Source organism: Schistocerca gregaria, chromosome 9 (genome assembly GCF_023897955.1).
Source record: "Schistocerca gregaria isolate iqSchGreg1 chromosome 9, iqSchGreg1.2, whole genome shotgun sequence".
Taxonomy (NCBI): domain Eukaryota; kingdom Metazoa; phylum Arthropoda; class Insecta; order Orthoptera; family Acrididae; genus Schistocerca; species Schistocerca gregaria.
In genome coordinates this window covers 145,245,595-145,258,127 of record NC_064928.1, presented here as the reverse complement: position 1 = coordinate 145,258,127, position 12,533 = coordinate 145,245,595, and positions in this window count along the sequence as shown.

Genomic DNA, 12,533 nt, shown 5'->3' with positions numbered 1-12,533 from the left:
AGATGGCCTACGCTCCTCCTCACGCATTCGCAGGTTATTCGGCTTGATGTACCTGTGCATGCACAGCCCAAGCCCACCGACAATCCTGCATTTGAAGAGGAGCAACATAACAACACTGGTCAACAGTTCGATGCTCACACGAGATTTTCTTAACATTGCGCCCCCAGGAAAGCTCTAGCATAGTGCAGTAGCAGGCAGTGTCCCGAGGGTATGTTCTAACGTATACACCCCAGAAATTCTGTTATACAGAGTGGTCCATTGATAGTGGCCGGGCCAAATATCTCACGAAATAAGCATCAAACAAAACAAAAAACTAAAAAGTACGAAACTCGTCTAACTTGAAGCGGGAAACCAGATGGCGCTATGGTTGGCCCGCTAGATGGCGCTGCCATAGGTCAAACGAATATCAAATGAGTTTTTTTTTAAAGAGGAACCCCCATTTTTTATTACATATTCGTGTAGTACGTAAAGAAATATGAATGTTTTAGTTGGACCACTTTTTTCGCTTTGTGATACATGGCGCTGTAATAGTCACAAACATATAAATACGTGGTATCACGTAACATTCCTCCAGTGCGGACGGTATTTGCTTCGTGCTACATTACCCTTGTTAAAATGGACTGTTTACCAATTGCGGAAATGGTCGATATCGTGTTTATGTATGGCTATTGTGATCTAAATGTCCAACGGGCGTGTGCTATGTATGCTGCTCGGTATCCTGGGCGACATCATCCAAGTTTCCGAACAGTTCGCCGGATAGTTACGTTATTTAAGGAAACAGGAAGTGTTCAGCCACATGTGAAACGTCAACCACGACCTGCAACAAAAGATGATGCCCAAGTAGGTGTTGTAGCTGCTGTCGCCGCTAATCTGCACATAAGTGGCAGACAAATTGCGCGATAATCGGGAATCTCAAAAACGTCGGTGTTGAGAATGCTACATCAACATCAACTGCACCCGTACTATATTTCTATGCACCAGGAATTGCATGGCGACGACTTTGAACGTCGTGTACAGTTCTGCCTCTAGGCACGAAAAAATTGCGGGTCGATGATAGATTTTTTTGCACGCGTTCTACTTGGCGACGAAGCGTCATTCACCAACAGTGCTAACGTAAACTGGCATAATATGCACTATTGGGCAACGGAAAATCCACGATGGCTCCGACAAGTGGAACATCAGCAACAATGGCAGGTTAATGTATGGTGCAGCATTATGGGAGGAAGGATAATTGGCCCCCATTTTATCGATGGCAATCTAAATGGTGCAATATATGCTGATTTCCTACGTAATGTTCTACCAATGTTACTACAAGATGTTTCACTGCATGACAGAATGCCGATGTACTTCCAACATGATGGATGTCCGGCACATAGCTCGCGTGCTGTTGAAGCGGTATTGATTAGCATATTTCATGACAGGTTGATTAGTCGTCGAAGCACCATACGATGGCCCGCACGTTCACTGGATCTGACCTCCCCGGATGTCTTTCAGTAGGGAAAGTTGAAGGATATTTGCTATTGTGATCCACCAACAACGCCTGACAACATGCGTCAGCGCATTGTCAATGCATGTGCGAACGTTACGGAAGACGAACTACTCGCTGTTGGGAGGAATGTCGTTACACGTGTTGCCAAATGCATTGAGGTTGACGGACACCATTTTGAGCATTTATTGCATTAATGTGGTATTTACAGGTAATCACGCTCTAACAGCATGCGTTCTCAGAAATGATAAGTTCACAAAGGTACATGTATCGCATTGGAACAACCGAAATAAAATGTTTAAACGTACATACGTTCTAATTTTAATTTAAAAAACCTACCTGTTACCAACTGTTCGTCTAAAATTGTGAGCCATATGTTTGTGACTATTAAAGCGCCATCTATTACAAAGCGAAAAAAGTGGTCCAACTAAAACATTCACATTTATTTACTTACTACACGCAGTTGACATGCGTTTGACCTATGGCAGCGCCATCTAGCGGGCCAACCATAGCGCCATCTCGTTTCCCCCTTCAAGCTAGACAAGTTCCTTTCTTTGTAGTTTTTTCGTTTGACGCTTATTTCGTGAGATATTTTGCCGGGTCACGAACAACCGAGCACCCCGTATAAATGCAGTTACAGCAAAGCCTGTTAGTACACTGGAGAATGCAGTTATGTCTGGTAATGTGACTTCGTGTAGTCTCTGCATCGATCAACGTATTCCGGTGGAAAGATCACTTCATAACAACCTGACACTTTGCATCATTGGATATGCACCTCTGGTGATATGCACTCCCTCCTAATCCATCGTCTCAACTAATTTTTGAGGAGATGCGTGCCCCAATCGAAGCAAATCCAGGAAACGGACAATTAATAATGGAGTGATTCTCCTGGGCAATGAAAGGTACCTCTGTACTGTGTCAGGGATGACACAGACCTTACCACACTTCAGACAGAAATCAACCACATATTGAATGAGAAAGTGACCATGACACATGGTAAAATTGTGGAAAAATACACAGAGGCAGTTGGTACTTCAAGTTGCATTCATTGTGAGCTGTGCTGTGACTTCCCCATTAGACGGAAATGGCCACTATGTAGAGTTTCTGCTTCTCCGTCGAACGGCAGCCCAACTGCGTGCTCATACAGAACAACATTCTCTTTAGAGTCGGTCGTGGGGACATTGTCGCAATAAGTGTGATCAACTTCCCACAGAGGTTGGCCAAGTTCAGGGAGCATCCATCCTGCGTGATAATTCACAATGTGATTCGAATTTGTTGGGACTTGAGTCATAGGAGCAGACAAGTTGATACACGGCTGCATATATACATGGCGTTCCGTGAAGTTAGTATGCAAGGCCGCGAAGTCATCATCACAGCACACCACAGAAGCTACGAGGCACTTGAAATCAGTTTAAGCTACGATGGGACATCACACTTGGTGACTGGCGCTCTTAAACTTTTTATCCTCAGTGGGTATTTAAACATATACCAGTTCCTGACTAGCGCAGTCAATGAGGTGCCTTTCAGGGCACTCACTCGTGATAAGTGTATTGAGACATCTACAACAAAAATGTCATTTATCTTCGTCTTCACTCATTTGGACAGAAACTAGGTGTGACGTCTTTTTGATCTGCACTTAGTGTTGCTCCTCGCACTCTGAGAACAGCAACAAATTTACATGAGTGGCACGCTGACTGGTTAACTTTGAAAAATAGGTGTAAGTAGCCTGTTTAGCTTTTTATGTTGGTAACGCCACGTAGCGCTCTGTAGGAAAATCACTGACTGTGCTGTGTGCAATCTGTGGCTCGTTGGCATTGTTGGAATATTCGCTATTGTAGCGTTGGGCAGTTTGATGTGAACAGCGCGTAGCGTTGCGCAATTGGAGGTGCGCCGCCAACAGTGGTGGATGTGGGGAGAGAGATGGCGGAGTTTTGAGAGCGGATGATCTGGACGTGTGTCCACCAGAAAGAGTAAATTTGTAATATTGGATATAACGGACTGGTATATATATTATGACTTTTGAACACTATTAAGGTAAATACGTTGATTGTTCTTCATCAAAATCTTTCATTTGCTAACCACGCATATCAGTAGTTAGTGCCTTCAGTAGTTAGAATCTTTTATTTAGCTGGCAGTATTGTCGCTCGCTGTATTTCTGAAGTTCGAGTAACAAAGATTTTTGTGAGTGATTCATGAGAGGGATAGGTTATTGTTAGTCAGGGCCATTCTGTTGTAGGGATTACTGAAAGTCAGATTGCGTTGTGCTAAAAATATTGTGTGTCAGTTTAGTGTTGATCAGAATAAGTAAAGAGAGAAATGTCTGAGTACATTTAGTTTTGCTCACCTGTTTGAAAATCAAATAACGTAACAGATTTACTAGCACAGTCATTTATAATTTTTCTAAGGGATGTTTCAAAGGGTCAGTGGTAGGGCAAATTTCGTTCTAAGACAATTCGTTAGTGCGGTTTGCCTACATCAGGGGCAAGAATTCATTCAGGGCAAACCTATTGTTCTCCCTTGATTGACAGGGAATGACCCCCTGGAGATAATCTATCTGTTTGATTGACAGATCCTTAACCTATAGTTCCCACTCCCCTCCTCCCCAACCTCTCAGGAAACCTTCAACCCCCCCCCCCCCCCCCCCTCGCTGATACAGGTACTCTTTCAGGTCTGAGTTATTCGAATAGCCCTTTCTCACTCTTCCCAATCTAATTGATTACTTAAAGTAAATTTTGTGTTGGCAGAAGAGCCAACACCGAGTTACGAGTGGAGGCCGAAATTCACGCGTTTTAGCTCACACAGGCTGGCGTGAGGGGGGAAGAACTATATTGACGTGAGGTCTGGAACAAGACAAGGAATGAGAATTCAGAAAGCGAACGTAATTAGTTTGATACTTTAACTTCAATCCATTAATGATGAACGTTGCTCTTGACGGTACATGATTCACAATATTATCTGTTCAGAATACATTCATAGCTGAAGGCGATGCTAAACTGTCGCCTCTGCAAATGAGAGCGTAGAAGTCAGTGAACCATCGCTAGCAAAGTCGGCTGTACAACTGGGGCGAGTGCTAGGAAGTCTCTCTAGACCTGCCGTGTGGCGGCGCTCGGTCTGCAATCACTGATAGTGGCGACACGCGGGTCCGACGTATACTAACGGACCGCGGCCGATTTAAAGGATACCACCTAGCAAGTGTGGTGTCTGGCGGTGACACCACAGTAATCAATTAATTAATCCACCCCTACACCCCTCCGTCTCCCCCTCCCCACAACTACCTGCAAATTGGTGGCACTGTGGTGGAGATGAAGGATCTCATGACAGGAAATTCATGGGTATATTGTTTATTTATAAAAAAAAATCAGTTTGCAGCAGTTGGATTTCTGTTGCTCATCATTCTCTGCCTTTTTGGAATATGCAGGTCTTGTAAGAAATTATTAAATCGATCATATTTCTTTTTATTCTGATCACGCAAGGAATACCGTCATGAAACACCTATCACTGTAATTACTCAGTTAAAAATATTTCGATCCCGACATTTGTGCCCAGCCACTGGACTGAACAGAACGCCATCGCAGCACACGGTGCCAGGAGTCAGGTTGCACCGGCGGCCCCCACAAAGTGATGACGCAGCTGTCAGCTGCTGAGCCACACATAGGTGTCCATTGGGGTCTCTCAACTGGCAGATCAGATGTGACACTAATCCTCGGACAAAAGCATCAGGTGGCAGCATCCCTTTCATACTTGACACCTATGAAGTTCCTGCCAAAACATGTTTACCTAGAAACTGTGGCTGGTGCACTGACGCATCGCCTTTGTACCTCTGAGTTCAGCATCGCCCTATTTGCCAAGTGAAATGTTTACCTAGTGACTCACCCTTGCAGGTACAACTAAAAGATTGTCAGCATTACACTGACGTCTCATGTGTACGTAAGTAACAGCCAAATCTCCCTCTGAACACGCTTTAGAAATCTTTTGCAATGCTTTCAGAAACTCTCTATGAAAATATCACAGAATAACACAAGATGCATTCTTCCCATCGATCCTAATGGACAGCCTGTCCATTACATATCAACCCTTCCTGGAAATCGTGAAGTGCTCCGAATATAGTTAATAGTCGCTTTTGTTGCAGGAGCTTTAATGATGTCTTAGCTTGTCTGTATGGATATTATTGTGCTAACAGGACCTGTCTACTAAAATGTCCCAGAATAACACCAAATGCATTCTTCCTGACGTTCCTAAAGAGGCACCCCGTCCACCTCGTGTTGCCATTCCCAGAAATGCTTTCAACATACAACTCAGAAATTGTAAACGTTCGCTCATGTTCTCACTGCTAAAAGTCTTCATCATGTCCGCGCATGCTTGCAAAAACACCTTTAATCGAAAAACATTCTTGTTATATGGGAAGAAACCACTATCTAAGCACAGACGAGAAAATCAGAACAATTACACAAACAGAATTCGAAGCACCGTCCTACAGAAGAGAAAAATGGCTGGAATTTTTGGTGTGCTATAGCTGCTCGTCTGGAGATGTTCCAATGCCACAACGGCGGATGCGGGCAGTATCCCGCCAGAGATAGATGGTCTGCTTCAACTTGTCTCTGAACACTTGAACAAAGAAGACATCACATTACTCTCAGTAAATACCTTACCCCCATCTTGTTGGAATCAGTCTGTAGAGACTCCTGTGCCCCAGCACAAAGGATGTCTTGTGAACGAAAGGAGCATTCTGATAGGCTCTTAATGAATTTACCTGTAAACTGCTGCTGCCGCCGCCGATGTGACAAAACTGTGAGCCATTTTTTTCTGCAGACGAGATTTTTAGCGGCAAAACTATTTAGTACAAATCGCCATATTCCACTGACAGTTAAACCCTGTAAAAGTGGTATACAGATCATCAAATGCGGAGAGGTACTTCCTCAATTACACTGCTATCTATTGTCGAGCAAAGCTTGAATTTTTCGGTTTGAAACCCGCAACCTACTGCTGCTGGTGTGGGAGCACTGTCCACCATTTTCTGCAGACGAGACTTTCAACAGCAAAACTATTCTGCTCAGGTCGCCATATCACACTGACAGTTAACCCTTGCAAACGTGATCTACAGACCATGAAAATCGGGAAGTCACTTCCTCAATTACACTGCTCTGCTACTGTCGAGGAAAGCTTGAACATTTCAGCGTGAAGCAGATCTCCAACCCAGCTATATCACCACGTACCATACCGATGTAGTTGACACACAGTTCATATCCTGTACCATACAAAACCAGCACTTCCGCATCCTGCATACAGCTACCGACCACCAGACATTCATATATATTCCACATAGACAGATAGCATAAGCACATGCGCAGTATATACTCCTCACAGCACTAGATACTTCCCACAAGGTTGGGTGGTCATCCACTGCCCCCCGATACACACATTAGCCTAATGCATGATCAGGGCACCCTCGGTGCCCCGAGGTCACTCTCCAAGCTGTTGTACAAAGGCTGGGTCGGTTCCCCTTTGAACAAAGGTGTTACTGTTTCTGATCCTGACCTGCTTGCTTGCTTTCTACACCCATCTCCAGGCTCTGAGACTACAATAACATATGTATTTCACATGGGTTACCAGAATATCATACCATTCACGCGATACTTCTCGGTATCAAGCACACAGAAATGGAAATGGAAATGAAAGTGAGCATAAGGCATCGTTGGCCAGGAGGCCCGATTTGGGGAAGTTCGACCTCCAAGTGCAAGTCTTATTTCATTTGACGCCACATTGGGCGACTTGCTCCCTGGTGATGAGGATGAAATGATGATAACACAACACCCAGTCCACGAGCCGAGAAAATCTCTAACCCGACCGGGAATCGAACCCGGACCTGCTTACACTGGAGGCAAGCACGTTTCCACTGAGCTAAGCAGGCGGACCATCTAAACATTCATGGTGGTGTCTGATTGTACTATATCGTGTCTCCTTACCACTTTCGCGCAACGACGCTCTGAGCGTGTTTTTTAGGGAATTAAGTAGTTTGAACCTGGGACCTGGTGCTGGTCAGGAGACGCTGACCACACATGACATGTAGAATTCAGAAGAGTTCAGTGAGACTAGCGATGATATAACCAAATACTAAATGATCTCAGCGTCAGCTCCACTGCACTCCCTGTAAAAGAATCTTAATACTAACTAAATTTAGTGGAAAGGGTTCAAGGCTTTCCTATTTTTAGTTAGCTGGTAAAATAACGTCGAAAAAGCAGTTAAGTTTACCATTGGAAATTTTATTCTACTCACAAAACATCGTTTATAAATTGCACTACTGATAAAAGGAAATGTTTTAATACAGGATGGTAAAAACCAACTGCGTTCAACAAAAATGTGAACGAATATTCCCTGAATGGGTTTCCAAGTTCTACAATCGACCGAAGGATGACCTATGCCATATCACATCTATAATCTCGGTTTAATTTAAGTTTCACAAAAGAGAAAACTATCAAAATGGTCTACAGTGAACCTCAATTATCTTTAATAACTTATCTAACTTGTCGTAAATTACAGTGGCTGATGTGGCTTCTCAATAACTATATAAAAATAGAAAAATTATCGCGTTTCAGATCTGTTCTTCAAGTGGCAAATGTGAACACCATGAGTTTTAATTAACGATCACCATTAGTTTTACGGAAAAAAGGGGTGTAACAGATGAGACTTCTGCAGCTCTGAGTGAAGCCTTATGCGCTCAAAAATGCGGCATCGCGTGCGTTCATTACCTTGTCGGTGTCTAAGCAGCGTCAGGGCGGCAGCGACCGGCGCAGCAGCCATCCAGCCCGCCGTCTCGGAACTAACTCTCTAACTTCTCCTTACTACAATTTACCGAAGTTAGTTAAAAAAAAACTATCTGGCTATGTTTTCATCTGACCAATCAGGGTCTCAATGTTAACCTTAAGCTCCGCCTACAAAAATTCTGTCAATCCAATGAGAAACGTTATACTTCTCGTGGTGGGGCAATGTTTTTAAAGTTTGCAACGTAACAGAGACGCTAAAAAGTCTCACGCTAAAACCTGCAGCTGGTGTGGTCCTTTTAGCGTTATCGTGAGAGCTATACTGCTCTTCTGGAGGGCTCTATCTTTTAACATGGGCTGGGGGGAGGGGGGGGGGTGGTCTTTGACATACCTGAGACGCGAAAAAGTCTCAAGCTAAAACTTACGGGTGGTAGTGGCCCTTTTTGTGTTATCGTAAGATCTATACTGCTTTTCTGGAGGGCTCTAGCTTTTAACATGGGCTTGGGTTGATCCTTGACGTACCTGTGACGCGAAAAAGCCTCTTTCTAAAACGTGCGGGTTGTATAGTCGTACAGGTAGGCTCACGGCGTGGGTGCCCAGCCCCTCCCTTATCTAGCTTAACACGGTTCTGCTCTCGGCTTCTGTCCTCGTTTCTCCCCTCGGAACTGCGTCTGCCTCACGGTGGGAAGGTACGACATGCATTTAGGCATTCTTGTGTTAGTCTGTGGTATTCCATTTGCTCACTCGTTACTCGTATTACTTTGGTTAATTTAATGTCACGATTTATTCGGAGCTATGTGACATACTACTAGATTTGCTTATCATGTCAGGGTTTTCATGTAAGGTGTTGGATTTGCCTGACACTTTACAACCACATAGCAATATCGCTTGCATAGCAGTATCGCTTGCGCAGTAGAATTCCGAAGATGTAGACTGGAAATTATTTTTCTAGAAACCTGAAACTTTAGCGAGGTGGAGCCTGATGTAAATCATGGAAAACGAGAAACTTAACTCGTCTGTGAACAACTTTACGTGAAAACTTGAAAAAAAAATAGGGGAAACTGATATTTCCATTCGCAAATACCGGTGTCGGTGATGTAACAGATTCCATGTCATCTTCATAATTTACAAAGTCAACTAAGGTGTTTCTCATTCTATAGAACCAGCAAATGTGTCTTCCACCCGTCTTTCACCTGCTAGATACACACACCACAATCGATGTTATCTCAACCAAACCAAATAAAGACGAGAAATGTGCAGAAGCAGTCAACTGGACAATTTACATGGTAGGGAATAATGGTCCAGCGCAAACAGTCATCCATATTGCATGTTCTCAAATTTTCACAGAGAACACAGGCGATCATGAAGGCTGTCCAACACATATTGAGTATTAGTTCGCTTTTCGGCCGTCTAGAGAGCGACAAGGTGAGGTGAACTATATTCCTGTATCCCAACGGACCTTTCCATTCAGACGGCTCCTGGCATAAGCCAGAAACGTGACTCATTCTCACCACAGGTCACACTGTGTTCCACACACCCCAGACAGAATCTTCCCTGGAAACCGGCCACTTATATATTTGATCGCTGTACTTACAATTAAATATTACGATTTCAGCCTCAATCGGACGACATTCGACAATGAGCTAAGTATTGGAAATACTGTGGCTCTGGAAATAGAAATACCTGTACCATTCTTATGACTAGGCATAATTACCCCCTTGCAGCCATCACAGGTTTCCACATCAACTCATACTTTCCCTTATGACAGAACATATTCACTTACTTCCCCCATGTCGGAATACACACATACTTTATAGACCTTATGCTCGAAGCGAATCTATCAAACATCCCCTACTACTAACTATAATACTTTGGCAATCACTCAATGCTGGCGATATGAAACAATAGCGAAAATCAGAAATGGGTGGACATGTCTCAAACGTTTTTCTTGTGAGTGGTACCACTGTGTCTTAGAAAGAGAAAAATAATCATCTTAGAAGCCGCCACATGTTAGAAACACGATCGCAGCGACTATGTTACTGTCACAATCGGCCTTGGTTCTATAGGTGCTCACAAGTATCGCTAACGATATCGATGTTAAAACCTATACAAGCCTTAAAATTAGAGGTATGGCATTATCTCTGAATAATGTGGTTTTTCCACACAAATACCGTGACACTGAATATAGACAGTGATCGCCGGAGTGTGTATCAATAGGCCGAAACTGTGGCGGCACATTGCCGATGGAATAAGCTGGTAATAAAATCACTAAATTTAGTAAGTGATTTGGCTAAGGTACATGGAATGAAGCCGGTATTTGCAACTCCCTCATGCCGCCACTAGATATTTCTGCAGTATTTGTAATACATTCTGCTTAGATGCCACGTCAGAGGTCCTGTGATATATAGGCGATCGTTGATTGAGGATGAGTAATGTGGAGTGGACACGCGGCCTGCCATGTCACGGATTGCATGGCCCCTCCTGCCGGAGGTTCGAGTCCTCTCTCGGGCATGGGTGTGTGTCTTGTTATTAGCATTAATGTAAGCATTAATTTAAGTAGTGTGTAAGTCTATGGAGCAATGACCGCAGCAGTTTGGTCCCTTTGAAATTCACACTTATTTAGGATGACCACAGTAGATGGTGTGCTGATGCAGGTTGTAAGAAATGAACACAGGCATTTTCAGTAGAAATGCCGTCTGCAATTTGGAATCAAGTCTTTCCATTCAACGACATAACTGCATTTGATCGTACGGAAAAGTCTTTTCATGATTACAGCCACTAGTGAATCATATACATGACATTCTCATATCTCGAAAAGACTCCCCTTTTTCGAACTTATCTGCTATGTTAAAATTCCATCGTGATTTTAGATAGTCCAGTTGGAACTGAGCAGAAGTCAGAGAGAGCTATATATCTTCCACATTGTGCAAACTGTGTAGAAACAGGCTAAGCAGAGTTAGTGTGACAGGTCCGTGTTTTGACCATTCAGTGGTAATGTTAATATGTTGTCATAGATCCACCAACGGTGTACGATGTGTATGGTCAGCGCCAAACAAAGCCCACTCCTGCAACACAAAGTGGTATAAAAGATAGTACAAACAGTTTCAGTGGTGTTTCGTACTGGGATAATTAGGAAGACATACGCCATACTGGTATTGCAGTCTGAAGCCGATTTGCGTTCCTCAGGGTCCATTCACGTCTATTAGCCCAACATTCTGTCATCATTATTCTGTACCATTCAACAGAAAAAAATTACGAACTATGAAAGCTCTGCCAACTTCACCCAATGGAGAATGCTATAAGAGTTTTACTACAGTTCTGTCTTCCGATGTGATGATGATGATGATGATGATGATGATGATGATGATGATGATGATGATGATGTCCCATACTCCGTGACGGAGCGAAGGGGACGATGCGGGAGACCCGCACCGCCGTACTAGGAAAGGTCCTAGTGGAAGTGGTTTACCATTGCCTTCCTCCGACCGTAATGGTGATGAATGATGATGATGATGACATATCAAAAACAAATGTTGCATGCATCCCGCCATTGAGCATATGCGGTGACCCTATTCAATATACAGGTATTGATCCATTGCACAGACCAGTGTAAAGTATCAATGTCCAAATTGTAGGAGGAGGAAGACCATATCCCACAGAATATCAGTCGCAAGAGAGGCTCCCTGTGACCATGTGTCATTGTTCGAAACATTGCTTTTTTTTTCTGCTGTAACACGCTTTGTACACTGCCATATAATTCGTTTCTTCTGCCACGACTTTCGGTCTTTGTCAGGTTCTAAACTGACATTAACACATTTCAGTCCATTACCTCTCACAGTGTCAACCATGTTGTTGTTGCTGCTGCTGCTGCTGCTCCCACAACACACACACACACACACACACACACACACACACACACACACACACACACACACACATACACACAGAGGATTATTTTAAATAAAGGAAGTCACAAGAAAACTGGAAGAGTTTTGCAGTGTTGTGGAGCGTTTCCAAACTGCTGTCCGAAGGTGATTCATAGCCTCTACATTTAAATTCATCCGTCACAGTGATGGGATAGCTGGTGGCTCTGTGTTCTGTTTCAGTTGATTCCTCATACTGCAGCCATACACGCGATCATTGTTTTGGTGCTAGCCATCCCCAGAAGGTGTTGTTCCTCCACCAAGACTCTTTCTCCATCTCAAACAAGCGATGTCAGTCAATCATTATGTGGTAATCAACTGTGTACAAGTGGGCGGATAGGATGTGATAATGTGGACAATTTTAGT